The 18,047-nt window shown below is 44.3% G+C and overlaps 1 long non-coding RNA gene across 1 annotated transcript in view; it reads left to right on the top strand.

Moving 5' to 3' along the window:
• LOC141371663 (uncharacterized) overlaps window positions 1–10,959 on the top strand; it is a 39,171-nt gene extending 28,212 nt beyond the window's left edge. Inside the window, exon 3 of the long non-coding RNA XR_012376784.1 lies at window positions 10,899–10,959. This is a non-coding gene — a long non-coding RNA (uncharacterized lncRNA). The remainder of the gene's footprint in view (window positions 1–10,898) is intronic.
• The last annotated feature ends 7,088 nt before the right edge of the window (window positions 10,960–18,047 follow it).

The following is an 18,047-nucleotide window of genomic DNA, read 5'->3' as shown; positions in this document are numbered from 1 at the left end:
GCAAAAATGAACTATTGGGATTTCATCAAGATAAAAAGCTTTTGCACAGCAAAAGAAACAGTCCACAAAACCAAAAGACAATCAACAGAATGGGAGAAAACATTTGCAAATGACATATCAGATAAAGGGCTAGGATCCAAAATCTATAAAGAACTTATCAAACTCAACACCCAAAGAACAAATAATCCAATCAAGAAATGGGCAGAAGACATGAACAGACATTTTTCTAAAGAAGACTTCCAAATGGCCAACAGGCACATGAAAAAGTGCTCAACATCGCTCGGGATCAGGGAAATCGAACTCAAAACCTCAATGAGATACCACCTCACACCTGTCAGAATGGCTAAAATTAACAAGTCAGGGTATGACAGATGTTGGCGGGGATGTGGAGAAAGGGGAACCCTCCTACACTGTTGGTGTGAATGCAAGCTGGTGCAACCCCTCTGGAAAACATTATGGAGGTTCCTCAAACAGTTGAAATTAGAGCTACCATTCGATCCAGCAATTGCACTACTGTGTATTTACCCCAAAGATACAAATGTAGGGACCCGAAGAGGTACGTGCACCCCAATGTTTATAGCAGCTATGTCCACAATAGCCAAACTGTGGAAAGAGCCAAGATGTCCATTGACAGATGAATGGATAAGGAAGATGTGGTATATATACACAATGGAATATTATGCAGCCATCCAAAGGAATGAGATCTTGCCATTTGCAACGACGTGGATGGAACTGGAGGGTGTTATGCTGAGTGAAATAAGTCAATCAGAGAAAGACATGTATCATATGACCTCACTGATATGAGTTATTCTTAATCTCAGGAACAAACTGAGGGTTGCTGGAGTGGTCGGGGGTGGGAGGGATGGGGTGGCTCGGTGATAGACATTGGGGAGGGTATGTGCTACGGTGTGCGCTGTGAATTTTGTAAGACTGTTGAATCACAGATCTGTACTTCTGAAACAAATAACACAACATATTTTAAGAAAAAAGAAAAAGAAGAAGATAGGAGGAGAGGAAGAATGAAGGGAAGTAAGTCAGAGGGGGAGACGAACCAGGAGAGATGATGGACTCTGAAAAACAAACTGAGGGTTCTAGAGGGGCGGAGGGTAGGGGGATGGATTAGCCTGGTGATGGGTATTAAAGAGGGCACATTCTGCATGGAGCACTGGGTGTTATGAACAAACAATGAATCATGGAACACTACACGAAAACAAATGATGTAATATATGGTGATTAACATAACAATAAAAAATTAAAAAAAAAAACTCAACAGCCAATTCCTACCACATCCTGATCCTTGACCTTCTTTTCTCTCTCAGCTTGCAAGTGAGCCAGTGCCCAACAAGGGGTGTCATTTAACTTTTCATTAACTGCCTCAACCTTTTTGATGTTCTTCAAAAAAACATTTTGAGTGAGTAATAATAATGCATTCCTTGGGGCACTGGGTGGCATCTGGGTGGCACCGTCGGTGGAGTGTCTGACTGCTTTCGTTTTGGCTCAAGGCCTGATCTCAGGGTTATGGGGTTGACCCCTGCATCAGGCTACAAACTCAGCATGGAGTCTGCTTGGGATTCTCTCTCTCCCTCTGCCCCCACCACTCACTCTTTCTCTCTTTCTCAAATCAATCAATTAATCTTGATGATGATGTTGATGATGATGATGATGATAATTCACTATATTTATTTCTATTGTTAGGACACAATTCAGGCAAAGAAGGAATTCTTAACCTTCAATTTCAGAACGTCCTCAGTGGGAAACTCATCTTTATTCAGAGTTTCTGCAAGATGTTTCTTGCCTTCCCTGATCTATATAACATATGAAAAAGGAATCAGAATTCAAAAATAGCATCATGTAAGACAAACCTATCTACTAATGTGTGACTCCTTTCAAAATAGAGAGGCAGTGCTCTGCATTTGTGAAGCTTCCCTTGAATCAGGACCGTTTCTGGACCACATGAAGTAGGTCAATAGAATGAACTACAGGAAGTGGAAGTAACCAAAATGAAATCACAAAAACCATTTGAAAGGGATCTGATACCTTCAGCTTCCAAAGGGATATTTCCTTTGCAATCTCCCTGTTTCTTTGTCTAAGTCGATGGATCTTCTCATTGATTTGTTGTAAGGTAACTAAAAGGAGAAAAAAGAATCTCTAAGATAGGGGCACCTGGGTGGCTCAGTTGGTTAAGCGACTGCCTTCGGCTCAGGTCATGATCCTGGAGTCCCGGGATCAAGTCCCACATCGGGCTCCCTGCTCAGCAGGGAGTCTGCTTCTCCCTCTGACCCTCTTCCCTCTCGTGCTCTCTATCTCTCATTCTCTCTCTCTCAAATAAATAAATAAAATCTTTAAAAAAAAAAAAAAGAATCTCTAAGATAATTAGCAAAACCAGTGACATTGAATATCCCAGAGTATGAGCTCCAGAGACACATTCTCTGACACTTGGGTGAAACTAACTTGTTAGCATTCTTCATTGTGCCTGAAGGAAGCAAGTTTTACCAGCATTTGAAACCTAAGACAACCTATTTCGGGGAGATTCCTACTTAAAATTTTTTTCAAAAATAGAGAAACGCAATCAAATGTCTTCTAAGTTTTCTCCCATCTGTAAGCACCATTCTTGGAAAATGCAATCAATGCAAATGCTGATGTCATCCCCAGATATGTAACAGAAAATACCAGCATACTGTCAACTAACATTTCTCTCCTCCAATGATTAAGGTGCAAAAATAGGTCTCTGCAAACCACCCAAAATGAACAAAACCGTCCTTTGCTTCTGCTCAGCGCCACGTCCATTTCCAGGTCCTCCTTGGAATTCCACACAAGGAAAGCTCAAAATGGCAATTGAGTGACAACTCCATGGCTTTCTGTGACTTCCTGCTGTTCACAGATTGCCTGTCATGAAATCTAGGTGGGGGCTCTGGAAGACAAGATCTTTGGAATCAAACATATTTGGGGACCAACTCCACATTACACCATCTCGGGAGGGCCTGGATAACTCACACTCCCTGGAACAGAAGCTTTTCTCATCCCAACATGAGATGGTTAGCCTCCACCCTGACAGGAAAACAACACTCATGAAGCGCCCCATCACAGATGGATAACACATCAAAGGTCGAGAATACAGACTCCTCTAACTGGCCCTTAATTCTTTCATCCTGGGGCAACTGCGTGGCTCAGTCCATTAAGTGTCTGCCTTCAGCTCGGGTCATGATCCCACCTCGGGTCCTAGGATCCCACATCTGGTTCTCCGCTCAGTGGGGTGCACGCTTCTCCCCCTCCCTCTGCCAGCCACTCGGTCTGCTTGGGCTCTCTCTGTCTGTCAAATGAGTAAACAGAATCTTTTACAAAATAATACTTCTCTCATCTTACCTCAAAGTGCAAACTTCTCTTCTATTGGTCCAATGTGAGCGCTCTCGTGCCCTGAGATCTCTCTTCTCACCACCCCCACTGCTGCACTCCCAGGGACGAACACCAGCATTTGAGGGTTTGCTAAGTGCCAGGCAGCCACCCTGGCCATCAACAGACAGCACCGCGGAATCACCACAACCTCTGTGGCAGGGACACAACACGTCACCCCCACTGGCACAGGTTCCTTTCTACTCATTCTCCCCTGATAGGAAAGGCTCCCTCCACCTCAAACTCAAAACCATGGTTTCAACCTCTCTTGTGACACACGCTCTGCCTGGCAGTATGTGGCTTCTTCTCTAAGTGTGGCCTGCTGGCTAGACTCAAAGAGTGTTTTCTCATTTCAACATTTCACCAAGAGCCAGGTCATGGCAAATTACTCACTCCAGACCTCAGGTTCCTATCATCGCTTGCATCCTAAACATCTCTCTGAAAAATTACTCTTTCTATTCTCCCTCCTCCCATGAGGTGTTCCTCCTCCTGGTCTCCTAAGAGATGGCAACACCCTCCACGTTGTCATTTAGATTCCACATGGGAAAGAGAATGATTTTCAGGAGTGAACAAGTCAATTAGACATCAGAATTCATCATATTTACCCCTAGTCTAATTATACCCACGTCAAACACCAGTACTGAGAATTTAGGACAAATAAAACCAAAGCCAAAAAACTTATCATCATATTGTTGAGGCTTTATCTAAGAGAGGAAGAAACAAAATTAAGTTTGATGTCAAAACGTATTACTAGTAAAAATCTCTAGTTCAGGTCAATACCGGAAAATTTATCCAATAAAATTACAATAATCATTTTGTTTAGAAGAATGACTTCACAGGAGTAAAAAATAGACAAAATGGAATTTCCTGCTTATGTCATCATAGTTCACAATGCATTTCTGATAAAGAGCACAAAGGTATATAACTTGTTTTTGACCCCCAAATCTATTCACATTCTATGAAATGAACGTTCAGCCTGTTCAATTTTGAGAGTGGATCATGCAGACATTTAAAAAATATTCATTAATTCATCGTTTCCGGAACTTTACTGCTACCCGATATCTACACTGAAGTTCAGAAACTGAGATTATTATAAAATCCCAGAAGAAAGGAAAAGGAAGGAAGGGAGGAAGGAATGTAGGAAGGAAGGCTGGCAGGTGACTAAAACTCTGACAAAATTATGCATTTTTCCTTGTCCCGAAAGCTTCTCTGAACTCTCACTAAGGGTTAGCTTTTTCCTGAATTCACACACAGTTACAGCACATCAGCTGATATGATTGTCGGCCCATCTGTAATAGACCCTTTCATTAGTTTGGTATTAACTCTGCCAAGGCTTTGGGGCAGATTCCGTGCTTCTGTAGAGTTGCAGACATATATTAACATGTGGTGACAGTAGTTTATCCCCATGGCATCTGTTCACCCCAGGCCATAGGTGGGACGCAGGACACAGGTAAACTCTGGCAGTGATGCTCCTGTCTTGGAACGTGGTGGTAGAGGTTTCACGTGCTGAGACCTGTTTCTTTGGGTTTCAGCTTTTGTTGGTGGTGTTACTTTTCTGTCTCATCTCAGCCTATAGTTTATTTTGTGTGTGTACGTCTGTATGGATGCACAGGGCTTCGTCATTTCCCGGGACCACCCTGCGGGCCTTACCCCAGGGGTCCTACCTTATCACCGTTCCTTTACTATGGGCCATGTTCACAGCCTGCACCCTGCTGGCCTCATGAAACTTACCGACCACCTCCACCTCCTGCATTTGGAAAGAGATCTGGACAGTAGGTCTTGACTTGCAAAGCATATCCATCTTTCTCCACGAGGAGACTTTGGAGAAGATGTAGAAGTGGTGCCCTGCGGCTTTGTATTGCAGGGGTTCCCCTGGCTAAAGACATTCCAAGATTCATCAGTTTCTACGCTATTACTACATTGTGGGGCTGTGTCGTTTTTCCATTTTGATCTGGGTAACAGTTGTCTCTTGTAGAGGGAGAAAGACATTTTACAGAATGTCAGACATAACGTTTTTCACCCAGGCTATTTCCCACATTTTAGGCTGTTGAGGGATGAAGCACACTGCTCAGTTCATTTTTTTTAAAGATTTTATTTATTTATTTGACAGAGAAATAGAGAGTGAGCACAAAAAGGCAGAGCGGCAAGCAGAGGGAGAGGGAGAAGCAGAGGGAGAGGGAGAAGCAGGGAGAGCAGGGCGCCCGATGCACGGCTCAATCCCAGGATCCCGGGATCATGACATGAGTCAAAGGCAGACACTTAACGGACTGAGCCACCCAGGCGCCTCAACTCAGTTCATTTTTAGCTGGTTGACCCTGGACTGTTTGTTCCTTAGCTATGAAAACAACTGAAGGAAGGTGGGGGGCTGTGGTCCCTTGTTTGAGGGGGAAGGACAAGTCTTCCCCTTGTATTCAGGCGTCAGCAGAAACATGTGGGAAATGCTCTATGTCTGAGATGGGACCTGAGAGTGGGAGAGAAGGAAATGTGATGGCAGCAGGTTTGGAGCCTTTGTTTGAATTCTGCACAGTCAATGCTGGTTCTGAATCCACCTCCTTCAGTTCTAGGGCTTTGGTCTGATGCTGAAGCTGCTGGGGCTCCCATGAGGAACAGGGGCACTGAGCTTCATAGACGTCCAGGGATGGGCAAGGTAGAAACTTTGGCCTCTACCAGGTGTTCCGGAAACTTCCCTTACTGAGCCACATCCAGTCCTGGCCTTGTGTCTGTTGAGTGGTTCCTGTAGTTTGTCTGTGGCGTCGTTTACCTTTCAAAATGCAAGCAATTCACCCAGGGGCTGACAGGCTTCTTCATTACAAATCATCACCTTCGGTGGCACCTTCCAAAGCCACAGGTGCTTAGACGTGAAGGATGGCGAGGCGCTCACTGTGTGTGCGTGTGTGTGTGTGTACGTGTGTGGGTCCATCCACCCCTGCCCACCCACAATGCCCGTGGGGGGAATTATCTTGAGAAGGATGACACCTCACTCCAAGGTGAAGTCTCTGGCCGGCCTGACTCCCAGTCAGTAGGTACGATTGGTGTAGTGTTCATGTTGGGGTTAGATGATTAACCTGTGACAAGGTCTGTGGTAATCCTCACAACTGGAAACTAGGGGAACCTCTTCTCCATTTTATAGTGTTTGTTTTGCAGTTTGGAATGTTCTTAGATAGGGCAAGTTTCATAAGTCATCCATGTTTTACTTCTGATGGTAAAAATGCTGTACTGAATCCCTCTACTTGTTACCCTTTCTACAACTGTTTTGAATTTTCAAAGCTGTTGGGTGGACTGGCACACGCGTTCTGAAGGGGGGATGTCAGTGATTAGCTGCGTGACCAGTGCCTCACAAACCCTACCGTTGGGCTTCTAGGAGCAGGTCGTTTTGGTCCTATGTCACTGTGAGAGCTGGTTTCTTCTCTCATCACACGCTCTGGAGTTGTCCATCAGAAAGCATATACATTTTTGTGAATTCTCTTATTTAGCCTTCCCATCTTAATTTCCCACTGGACGAAATTGCTCTGGAACTCAGTGTGCAGATATTTCCGAAGAGTGTGTTTTAAGATAAACACAGCTGCTGCACATAAATAAGGGCTATTGGTATCATGTTCCTCTCAGAAAACCCTTTTCCAGGCCCCCTGTCAAACCACAGGCCCCTCATTCCTCCAGGGTCTTTGTGGCCTTGGGCAGAAACTGCAGAGAGTAGAAGACTGCTTTGTCAGGAAGTGAGGCATGTGGGGACAGTCAGGGGCTTGGCAGGCAAATGATTCACCTCAAGTGGCTCGGATTCCTCGTGGAGCAAGTGCATTCAGTTTCATCACATTCTATCCCTTCTTAACAAACCCAAATCTACGGTGGTTGAAGAGGAAAGATGAAGTGTTGCCCAGGATGTCGATGCCTCCGTGTCTGGAGTATGCTGCTTTACTCGTATCCAATGATCCCTTTTCACCTTTTAAGACACTACTTCTTGCTAGTGAATGTTGGCAGACAGGGGTAGTGATATTTGGTGACAGTAGGTTATTCCTGTAACATCTATTCCTCCAAACCCTGCATTATTACAGTTGGTACCAACTGAGAGGCATAAAGTTTTCTAGCACGATGCGGCTTTTCTGGAACGTGGTATTGGAGAAGGAGCCAGATGCTGAGAGCTTGCCCTTTGGGTTTCATCTCTTGGTGTTGCAACTTTTGGCTGTCTTATCCAAATATTTTGTCTTCTGTTTTGCAGGTCGGTACGGATGTGAGAGGGTTTTGTCGTGCTCCAAGGCCCCCCCAATATGCCCTACCCCACGCGGCGGTGTTTACCAGGCTTTACTGGCTATGGCTACTTCAACCTCCTCCACATGGGTGGACAGGGGGGCCTCACCCACAGCTCGTTCCTCCACCACATGGTAAGATGATCTGAATTGGATGACATGAGTTGTAATGTATATTCCTAGTTTAAGTACTTCTGTCAGTGGAGAAGATGTAGAGGAGGTACCACAAGGCTTTGGGATGCAAGGATAGACAGAGTGAAGACAGAGTAACATTCCTCAGCTTTCTGTGGACGTCCATCTCATGGACTGTCTTGTTTCACCCTACAGAACTGGGCAGCAGGTGTCTGCCATGGAGACGAAAAGTGACATTTTGCAAAAGACAAACATGAAAGCATTGCCCAGGTGCATAGCACAGACACAATATTTTGGGCTCTGGGATGGATGGAGTGCAACCATCACTCTTTCTTTTGGATGCCCCAGTTGTCCAGTGTTATTGATTAGTTATGAAAACATCTGTCCCTGGGTGGAGTGGTCACATCCTTAGGGGTGAGGGAATGGTCTCTCCTTTTTCCACATGGGTGAGAGGAGACCTGTGAGAAACTCTCTGTATCTGGATGAGACGTGGGAGTGTGAGAGAGTGCAATAGGGTGGGGCAGGTGTAGAGGGTTGGCTTACATCCTGCATGGTCAGGGCCAGTCTGAATCCAACTCCATTCCTTCTAGGGCTTCAGTCATATTCAAATACCTGTGGTGCTCAAGGGGACAACAGCAGCACCCCGCCCTAGAAGGTCCTGCAGAAGGACCAGGTAAATACTGTGGCTGTTTTTAGTTGTAATTATTTCTGGAATCCTGTTCCTGTCTGGGCAGAACCCTGTCCTGACCTTGTATCTGTTGGGTTTGTCCTGGGATCTGTGTGTGGTGTCATTTACATTTGAAAATGCTAAATCTTCATTCAGAGCCTACAGCCTTCTCTGTTTCCAGATCATCACCTTAGGGTTGTGTCGGTGGAAGAAACACAGAGTTTTGCTGAAGCCTTGACATTACAAGGGGAATCCTGGTTGGGCACTTTTTAACATCCTGAAGTTTCTTAGGACATACTTGTCTTGTGCTTGGCTATTTCCACACACTGAGCAGTGGGGGAGGTGCCGTTGTTGGGAAGGAAGTGTCTTTATTGCACAATGGCACACATATATTTCTTACCATCGTGCACATCCAGAGTCCACATTTGTTGTTCCCGGAGGGATGATACACACCTCACACTTCGTTTGCAGCGTGTTGAGTTTGAGCTGTCATCTCATTAGTTTTATAAACACCTGAAGCAAGGCTATTGTCTCTTGATTAATCATTAGGGTAGGGATCTGTCCCTTGTCCTCGGCAGTCAGTGGATACTTGTGGGAAACCCTCTTGTCCGGTAAGGGAGGTGAGAATGAGAAATAGTGGCAGATGCTGGAGGCAGGTGTAGATGGCTGTTGGAAAGTTGCTGAGTCACTTCCAATGGGCTGCTCTTCTGTCTTTTCTCTGATGTGGGTCAGATACAGACGCTGGGGCATCGTCCATAAGGAATATCAGTCCTGCATGCAAGCCTCTCATGTTATGGGAGAGTGAATGTTGCTAAATACATGATAACTTTCTTCAGGTTGCTCAGGAGATACATTTGATGCACTTGTTCTTTCACTCATACTGAGGTGGTTGGCAGGTCCCTTTGTGGTGAAGGAGAGCCGCTCTTCTCCGAAAGCTGGGCAGAGCGGGTATGCACACGCACACTCTACAGAGACGATATTCCGTGCTCCGGGAGGGATGAAGCCTACTCTTAACGTTAGGAATTTAACGTGTCTGAGAGCACGGAGGGACACATTCGTTAAACGACATAGATGTTGTGTTCCGTAAAAGGGGAGCACCAGTGATGGATCTGAAGGACAAGAGAGGGAGCCATGAGTCACTAGAAACAGGAGGTTGTGGATGAGAAGGATGGAGGTGCTCAGGGGAGTGGATGGGCCTCTCTCGGGTAGAGCGGGGGCCGTTCCTGGCAGGCCAGCAGCTTGAGCAGTGAGTGTGAGGACACCGTGAGATCCACACCAACTTGCTGCCTGTGTCCATCACACAGTGTGGATAATGCAGTTATTTGTACCAGAACGTCACTGTTGCCATAAAGCTGTGCGTTCATACTCTATAAAGATTGTTGTTTCCACTGGATTTCTAAAGGTTCTGAACTGGGTGACAGAATGTGGTGGAGATTTGGGAAATTTAATTTGGTTCCTTTGGGGATTCTCATCTGCCTGAGTTTGTGGGCCCCGGTGAGAAAAAGTGAAGACGGGACCGAGATCAGCAGAGTGGCTGCCTTGGCCTACAGCCTGAGCCAGACTCTTCGTGGGGGATTCAGGATTGACCAGGATCCACCCTAGCTGGATCCCTGTCACTACGCCTCTGTCTCTGAGTCACCACTCGGCCTGCACTTTGCATCTCACCGAATGTCGTCACAGGATCCTGCAGATTTACCTGTGTTCCTGATTTCTCAGCCCGAATGTCAGCTCTCAGTGTGGCCTACATAGAGCCTCAGCTTTGTTATCTATGAAAAGGGAGCATATTGGTTTCTGAGGTCATTAGAAGAATAGGAGTTGAAGTACATAAAGAATCTGCAGGGGCCCCTGGATGGCTCAGTGGGTTAGGCATCTGACTCTTGATTTCTGCTCAGGTCATGATCTTAAGGTTCTGAGATCGAGCTCCACGTCAGGGTCGGCATTGTGTGTGGAGCCTATCTAGGAGTTTCTCTCTCCCTCCGCCCTCCCCGTTTGCACACAACTTTATCCTTTCTCTGTCTCTGTCTCTCTGTCGGAAAAAAAGAAAAAGAATATGTAAAATATCTGGGCTGTTGGCCACTCCCCCTTCTCACTGTTTAAATGAAAGTAGCTCCATGCAGATGAGCATGAAAAGATGTTCATTTCAGTCCACACCATTACACTGAGAATATAACACCTCAGTCCAGAGATTGCCAATCCTCATTTCAAAAAATAAGGCAAAGACCCCTTTTTATTTTCTATTAAATTTTAGATCCTAGCTAAGAATGAAGTAAAAGATCATTACAAGAACATGTACATTCAGAGATTTATATCTGAGAGGTGAAGAAAATTGTTTTCTATTACATATAGACTCATGGAGGCAGCCACACACTCAGGTCTCCATTCAAGGCCTCAGATAGAGTATAGGAAGCAAATGCATTTAGGAAATCATAAGGTCACAGTGTACTAACCCAAATCTATTTGCCTTACAGAACAGGACATTTGTAATTTGAAGACCTCCCTGAGCAATTACAACCAGGCTGTGTGTATATATTTAAAAAATTGTCAGATCAGCCTAATGCTGAATGCTGTCCCTGCCCATCCTGTCCCCTGTGCTCTGTCTCTCCTGGTATCCCCCAAATAAACCTTTCACAGTTCTGTCTCTCTGTCAGCGTCTGCCTTCAGGAGCCCCTACACTCACTCCCCTTCGAGTGCACAGTGTGAATCCCGTACACACAGAGATCAAACTGGCAGCAATGTTGGCGATGGAAGACATTAGCAAGATGCCCCGTTGTGGTATCTTTCCTGCAAGGGTGTAAAAAATCCTTCTGGCGAGGTGGACACATCTTGTGTGTAGGTTTGTTGGTGGTTGTATTAACTCAGGTGATAGATACTCTTGAGCACATGGCACCTGCTAGTTTAGGGGTTGTGTGTCGATCAACAGGACAGGGGTCTGTCCCCAGGCAGCAGTCTGTTGTGACGGTGAGGAATGAATGAAGCATTCCTAGGGGCCCTGGGAGACTGGTGAGGAGGCCGTGCATTAATCCAGATTTTGTGCACTGGTTTCACCTGACCAGCTGCCCCCCAACAGCAGGTGGGCTCTGAGGGGGGACTGATGGTGGCAGTTTTCTTGGTAAGACCCATGATGCACATAATCCTCCCACAGTTTCCTTGTTGAGGGAGGGACAGGGCAGAGGCCAATGACAGGAGACCCATTCCTCCCTCACCACACAGGAGGAGTTGGGTGTATGCTCCTGTCGCTTTTTAGGTCATTTACTCCAATCCATTCTGCACCAGAGCTCCTGGATCTTGCAAAGCCCTCCTTCTTCCCAGTATGTGGAAGCAGCCATCCTCTAGTAGCTTTGGGGTCATGGCTGGGACACTAAGGACTCCAGGTTTTTCTGTCCAGGAGTGGCTGGTAACTTCACTGCTGCAGTCAAAGTCAGCGTGAGCAGGCTTTGTAAATGAGATTGTCATGCCCTGTGAGCAGGGCCTGGGCCAAATGATGGCAGCAGAGAGGGGGAGAGAGGAGAGGTGGTTCCCTGTGGTCTTGGACAGGGCTGCACTGAGCAGAAGGCCTGAGGGCCTGGGGACAGATAGGGAAAGAGACTGTCAGGGAGAGAGACACTGAATGAGTGGTGCGGGGATTGGGCAAGTCCTAGAAAGTGACAGGAACAAAGAGAGAGATGGGGTAGAGAGAAGCAGAGACCAAGAGGAATTTCAAGGATGAAAAGAGGTTGCTGGTCTAGGTGTTGGAGGTGGACCATGGACCAGGGTGGATGAGGTCGATATAGGTGATCCCAATGTTGGGACCAGAGAAGATGGGAAAGCAGGCGATTAGATTTCCCTGAGACCAAAGCTCCAACATCCCTAGGGCTGAGCATTGTAGAGGCCATTTCACTTGGGAAGATGGGCACACCTCGTTTTCCATGGGGTGGTGGGGCCAAGCCTCAGGATCTGTCACGGAGAGAGAGGGCTTGGCTGGACCTGAGCATGCTCTGTCCCTCCAGCTGAGGGGCCATGGCTTTGAGCATTCTAGGGATTCCCAGGGCGGCCAGCAGAGGGCGCCTGCGCACCTCCAACCGGGAGGGGGAGGTGTCTCTGCCTGTGCTGACCCAGGGCATCTCAGAGCAGGAAGGACTTCTGTAGCAGCCCAAGGATCCAGCCCCACTGTGGCTGCCCCAGGATAGAGAGCCAGAGCTGCGGTTCCAGTAGGTTCTGCTGCCGCCCTGTGGGAGACCCTGGGGGCTTTGCAGCCACTTGGTGCCTCCTGAGGTGTGACTGAGCAAAGCTGATTTGTTGGGTGAGTGCTGAGGAGGGGCCTCTGGGCGGATTCCCCAGGACATACAGGTAGGTGAGCAGCAGAGTCGCTTGCACTTGGGGGGCTGTTTCCCTGGTTCATTCCTCTTTTTCCCTGAGGGTATTTGAACAAGACCTGTTTTACTCAGGGATCCGTGGATTGAGGGGTCCTGCGACGTCACATCGGAGATCCTGTGGTTGGTTTGTAACAGATGCAGGGTTGTTTCTGGGGAGAAATCCTGATTCCATTTCAGAGAAATGGGAGCTGCATTCAGTTGGGACACGAATACAGGAAGTGCTGTCAGAACCTTCTGGAAGGAGGAACTGAGATCCCACTTTCTGTGTTCTGCTCGAGCCAGAGCCCCAGCTAGAAGCACAGAGTGTCCTCCACTTAAACATGCTTTTATTAATTTTCAATTGTTATTTTTTTCCGACAATATTACAGTAGTTGGAAATGACTGAAAACTTGACCGGTATTTGATGTCCTAAAACTTCCATTAGTTTACCCTTAAATTTACACCTGAAACATGATTTGTTATAATTATCCTTTCCTGTCTTCATTGGACGGAAACCTATCCATAATACCTTTCAAATGTACTCTTTATCTCATCTCCTTTTCTTTCTTTCTTTCTTCTTCTTCTTCTTCCTTTTTTTTCTTTTAAGATTTTAAGCCAGACCCACGGGGGTGGGGCGGGGGACGGCAGAGGGAGAAGGTGACTCAACACTGAGCAGGGTGCCCGGCATGGGACTCGATCTCGGGACCCTGAGATCAAGACCTGAGACAGACGCTTAAGGAACTGAGTCACCCAGGAGCCCCAGCTTATCTCTTTTCAACTGAGATTTGCCATGTTTTCTAATTTCTCATGAACCCTAACAATCTTCAATAGTTTTAAATTGGTTGCAGTATACTAAAGCTCATTTACAGGATCCCACTGTGACTTCTTCTGTTCAAAGTGTCAAGACCACTTCTAAATATATGGAAGATTATACTAACTAAGCAAAATTTGTGAATCACTGTTTGAAGAAAAAGCATGATGGTATTTTTGTTAAGATATTAAAATAGATGCTTACATCCACTGGTTCATGCACTTCCAACTTTTTTCTTTTATTTTCCTTTGTTGCTTATTTCTATTTCAGATATTATATTTCGGTATCTTCCTGAGTTTTTCATTCCTCACATGTACTTTCAAGGATCCTCTCCATCATTTGTCAGAAAGAAGACAGACCTTTTGATGCGCATGCAGCTTTGTATAATTTCAAGATTTGTTGTTTAGGTTTTTAGAAACTTTTCCTGCCCATTTGAAAATATCATCCCACCTTGACAAGTTACATAAAAAGTGTAATCTCCTTGTCTCAGTATGATTTCATTTCATTATACTGTGTTTCTTCATTTGATATTTTATATTTATGTCTAAAACTTGAGAATATCTCAAAAGTTCACTGAATGTGGAAAAAGTATGAAATTTTGAAGGTTTGCATATTTGAACTCATAAATGCAGAGATTTGCCTGTTAATAGGCTATTTGCTGAGTAAGATGCAAGTGACATAATCATTTTGGGGGAAGAAATAATGTCTTCTATACTTTTACAAACATGCTACAGTTGTTTCAGTATCATATATCTGGATATGCGCAATTATTTTTTCTTTTCAATTTTTTATTTAAATTCTACTTAGTTAACATTCAGGGTATGGATATGAGCAATTTTATGACAGTATCTTTTTATAATTTATTAATTTAAGAAACTAAACATATCCTTTTTTTCTCCATGATAAGAAAAATCTACAGAAGTATCATCATTTCTTATGATACAATTCTTTGTTTTTAAGATTCTATTTAATAATTTGTGAGAGGAAGGGAGATCATGAATGGAAGGGGTGAGGCAGAGTGTGAAGATGTGTCCCTGCTGAGCAGGGAGCCCGATGCGGGGCTCGATCCCAGGACCCTGAGAAATGACCTGAGCCGAAGGCAGCTGCTTAACCCACTGAGACAACCGGGTGCCCCTTTATGACTTTATTCTTAATATGACATCTCTTATAATTATAGCTTTTCCTCATTGATGGGCTACATCTATTTTACCATCAATAACCAAGAAGAAGCATTTTCTCTGAATATTCTTTTTTTTAATTATTTTAAATTATTTTTTAATTTTAATTCAATTAGGCAAAGGAATAGCCATCAATTAAACTAAGGATTAGCCATCATTAGTTTCAGAGGTAGAGTTCAGTGATTCTTCAGTTGCATGTAACAACCAGTGCTCATCCCATCATGTGCCCTCCTTAATACCCATCACCCAGTTACCCCATCCCGCTCACCCACCTCCCCTCCAGCAACCTTCAGTTTGTTTCCTATGGTTAAGAGTCTCTTAAGGTTTGTCTCCCTCTTTGTTTTCATCTTTTTTTAAAATTTTGTATGGTTATTTTAATCACCATACATTACATCATTAGTTTTTCATGTAGTGTTCCATGATTCATTGTTTGTGCATAACACCCAGTGCTCCACACAGAATGTGCCCTCTTTAATACCCATCACCAGGCTAACCCATCCCCCAACCCCCTCCCTCTAGAACCCTCAGTTTGTTTTTCAGAGTCCATCGTCTCTCATGGTTCGTCCCCCCCTCTGACATACTCCCCTTCATTCTTCCCCTCCTGCTATCTTCTTCATTTTCTTTTTCTTAACATATGTTGCATTAATTGTTTTAGAGGTACAGATCTGTGATTCAGCAGTCTTGCACAATTCACAGCGCTCACCATAGCTCATACCCTACCAGATGTCTATCACCCAGCCACCCCATCCCTCCCACCCCCCACCACTCCAGCAACACTCAGTTTGTTTCCTGAGATTAAGAATTCCTCATATCAGTGAGGTCATATGATACATGTCTTTCTCTGATTGACATATGTCACTCAGCATAACACTCTCCAGTTCCATCCATGTCGTTGCAAATGGCAAGATCTCATTCCTATGGATGGCTGCATAATATTCCATTGGGTATATATACCACCTCTTCTTTATCCATTCATCTGTCGATGGACATCTTGGCTCTTTCCACAGTTTGGCTATTGTGGACATTGCTGCTATAAACATCGCGGTGCACATACCCCTTTGGATCCCTACATTTGTATCTTTGTGGTAAATACCCATTATTGTAATTGCTGGATCATAGGGTAGCTCTAATTTCAACTGTTTGAGGAACCTCCATACTGTTTTATAGATTTTGGATACTGGCCCTTTATCTGATCTGTCATTTGCAAATATTTTCTCCCATTCTGTCTGTTGTCTTTTGGTTTTGTGGACTGTCTCTTTTGCTGTGCCAAAGCTTTTTATCTTGATGAAATCCCAATAGTTCATTTTTATAAATTTTTTTAATGTTATGTTAATCACCATATATTACATAATTTCTTTTGGTGTAGTGTTCTATGATTCATTGTTTGTTCATAACACCCAGTGCTCCATGCAGAATGTGCCCTCTTTAATACCCATCCCCCTACTCTCCTCCCCTCTAGAACCCTGTTTGTTTTTCAGAGTCCATCATCTCTCCTGGTTCGTCTCCCCCTCTGACTTACTCCCCTTCATTCTTCCTCTCCTGCTATCTTCTTCTTTTTCTTTTTTCTTAAAATATGTTGCGTTATTTGTTTCAGAAGTACAGATCTGTGATTCAACAGTCTTGCACAATTCACAGCGCTCACCGTAGCACATACCCTCCCCAATGTCTATCACCCAGCCACCCCATCCCTGCCCAATCCATGAGCATGGAACGTTTTTCCATTTCTTTGTGTCTTCTTCAATTTCTTTCATGAGTATTTTATAGTTTTCTGAGTACAGATCCTTTGCCTCTTTGGTTAAATTTATTCCTAGGTATCTTATGGTTTGGGGTGCAATTGTGAATGGGATCGACTCCTTGATTTGTCTCTCTTCTGTCTTGTTGTTGGTGTATAGGAATGCCACTGATTTCTGTGCATTGATTTTATAGCCTGCTACTTGACTGAATTCCTGTATGAGTTCTAGCAGTTTGGGGGTGGAGTCTTGGGTTTTCTACATAAAGTATCATATCATCTGCAAAGAGTGAGAGTTTGACTTCCTCTTTGCCGATTTGGATGCCTTTGATTTCTTTTTGTTGTCTGATTGCTGTGGCTAGGACTTCTAATACTATGTTGAATAGCAGTGGTGAGAGTGGACATCCCTGCCGCGTTCCTGACCTGATCATTGAGAATGATATTCACTGTAGATTTTTCATAGATGGCTTTTATGATATTGAGGTATGTACCTCTAACCCTGTACTCTGACGAGTTTTGATCAAGAAAGGATGCTGTACTTTGTCAAATGCTTTTTCTGCATCTATTGAGAGGATCATATGATTCTTGTTCTTTCTTTTGTTAATGAATTGTGTCACGTTGATTGATTTGCGGATGTTGAACCATACTTGCAGCCCAGGGATAAATCCCACTTGGTCGTGGTGAATAGCCTTTTAATATACTGTTGGATCCTATTGGCTAGTATTTTGGTGAGAATTTTTGCATCCATGTTCATCAAGGATATTGGTCTGTAATTCTCTTTTTTGATGGGGTCTTTGTCTGGTTTTGGGATCAAGGTAATGCTGGCCTCATAAAATGAGTTCAGAAGTTTTCCTTCCATTTCTATTTTTTGGAACAGTTTCAGGAGAATAGGTATTAATTCTTCTTTAAATGTCTGATAGAATTCCCCTGGGAAGCCATCTGGCCCTGGGCTTTTGTTTCTTGGGAGATTTTTTGATGACTGCTTCAATTTCCTTAGTGGCTATAGGTCTGTTGAGGTTTTCTATTTCTTCCTGGTTCAATTTTGGTAGTTGATACATCTCTAGGAATGCATCCATTTCTTCCAGGTTATCTAATTTGGTGGCATAGCGTTGCTCATAATATGTTAATATAATTGTTTGTATTTCTTTGGTGTTGGTTGTGATCTCTCCTCTTTCATTCATGATTTTGTTGATTTGGGTCATTTCTCTTTTCTTCTTGATAAGTCTGCCCAGGGGTTTATCAATCTTGTTAATTCTTTCAAAGAACCACCTCCTAGTTTCGTTGATCTATTCTACTTTTCTTTTGGTTTCTAGTTCATTGATTTCTGCTCTGATCTTTATGATTTCTCTTCTCCTGCTGGGTTTAGGCTTTATTTGCTGTTCTTTCTCCAGCTCCTTTAGGTATAGGGTTAGGTTGCATATTTGAGACGTTTCTTGTTTCTTGGGAAAGGCTTGTATTGCTATATACTTTCCTCTCAGGACTGCCTTTGCTGTATCCCAAAGATTTTGGACAGTTGTGTTTTCATTTTCATTGGTTTCCATGAATTTGTTTAATTCTTCTTTAATTTC

The sequence above is a fragment of the Callorhinus ursinus genome, unplaced genomic scaffold (genome assembly GCF_003265705.2).
Source record: "Callorhinus ursinus isolate GAN/ISIS: 27379988/994484 unplaced genomic scaffold, GSC_fseal_2.0 scaffold85, whole genome shotgun sequence".
NCBI classification, from domain to species: domain Eukaryota; kingdom Metazoa; phylum Chordata; class Mammalia; order Carnivora; family Otariidae; genus Callorhinus; species Callorhinus ursinus.
This window is presented reverse-complemented; position numbering and strand designations above follow the sequence as displayed.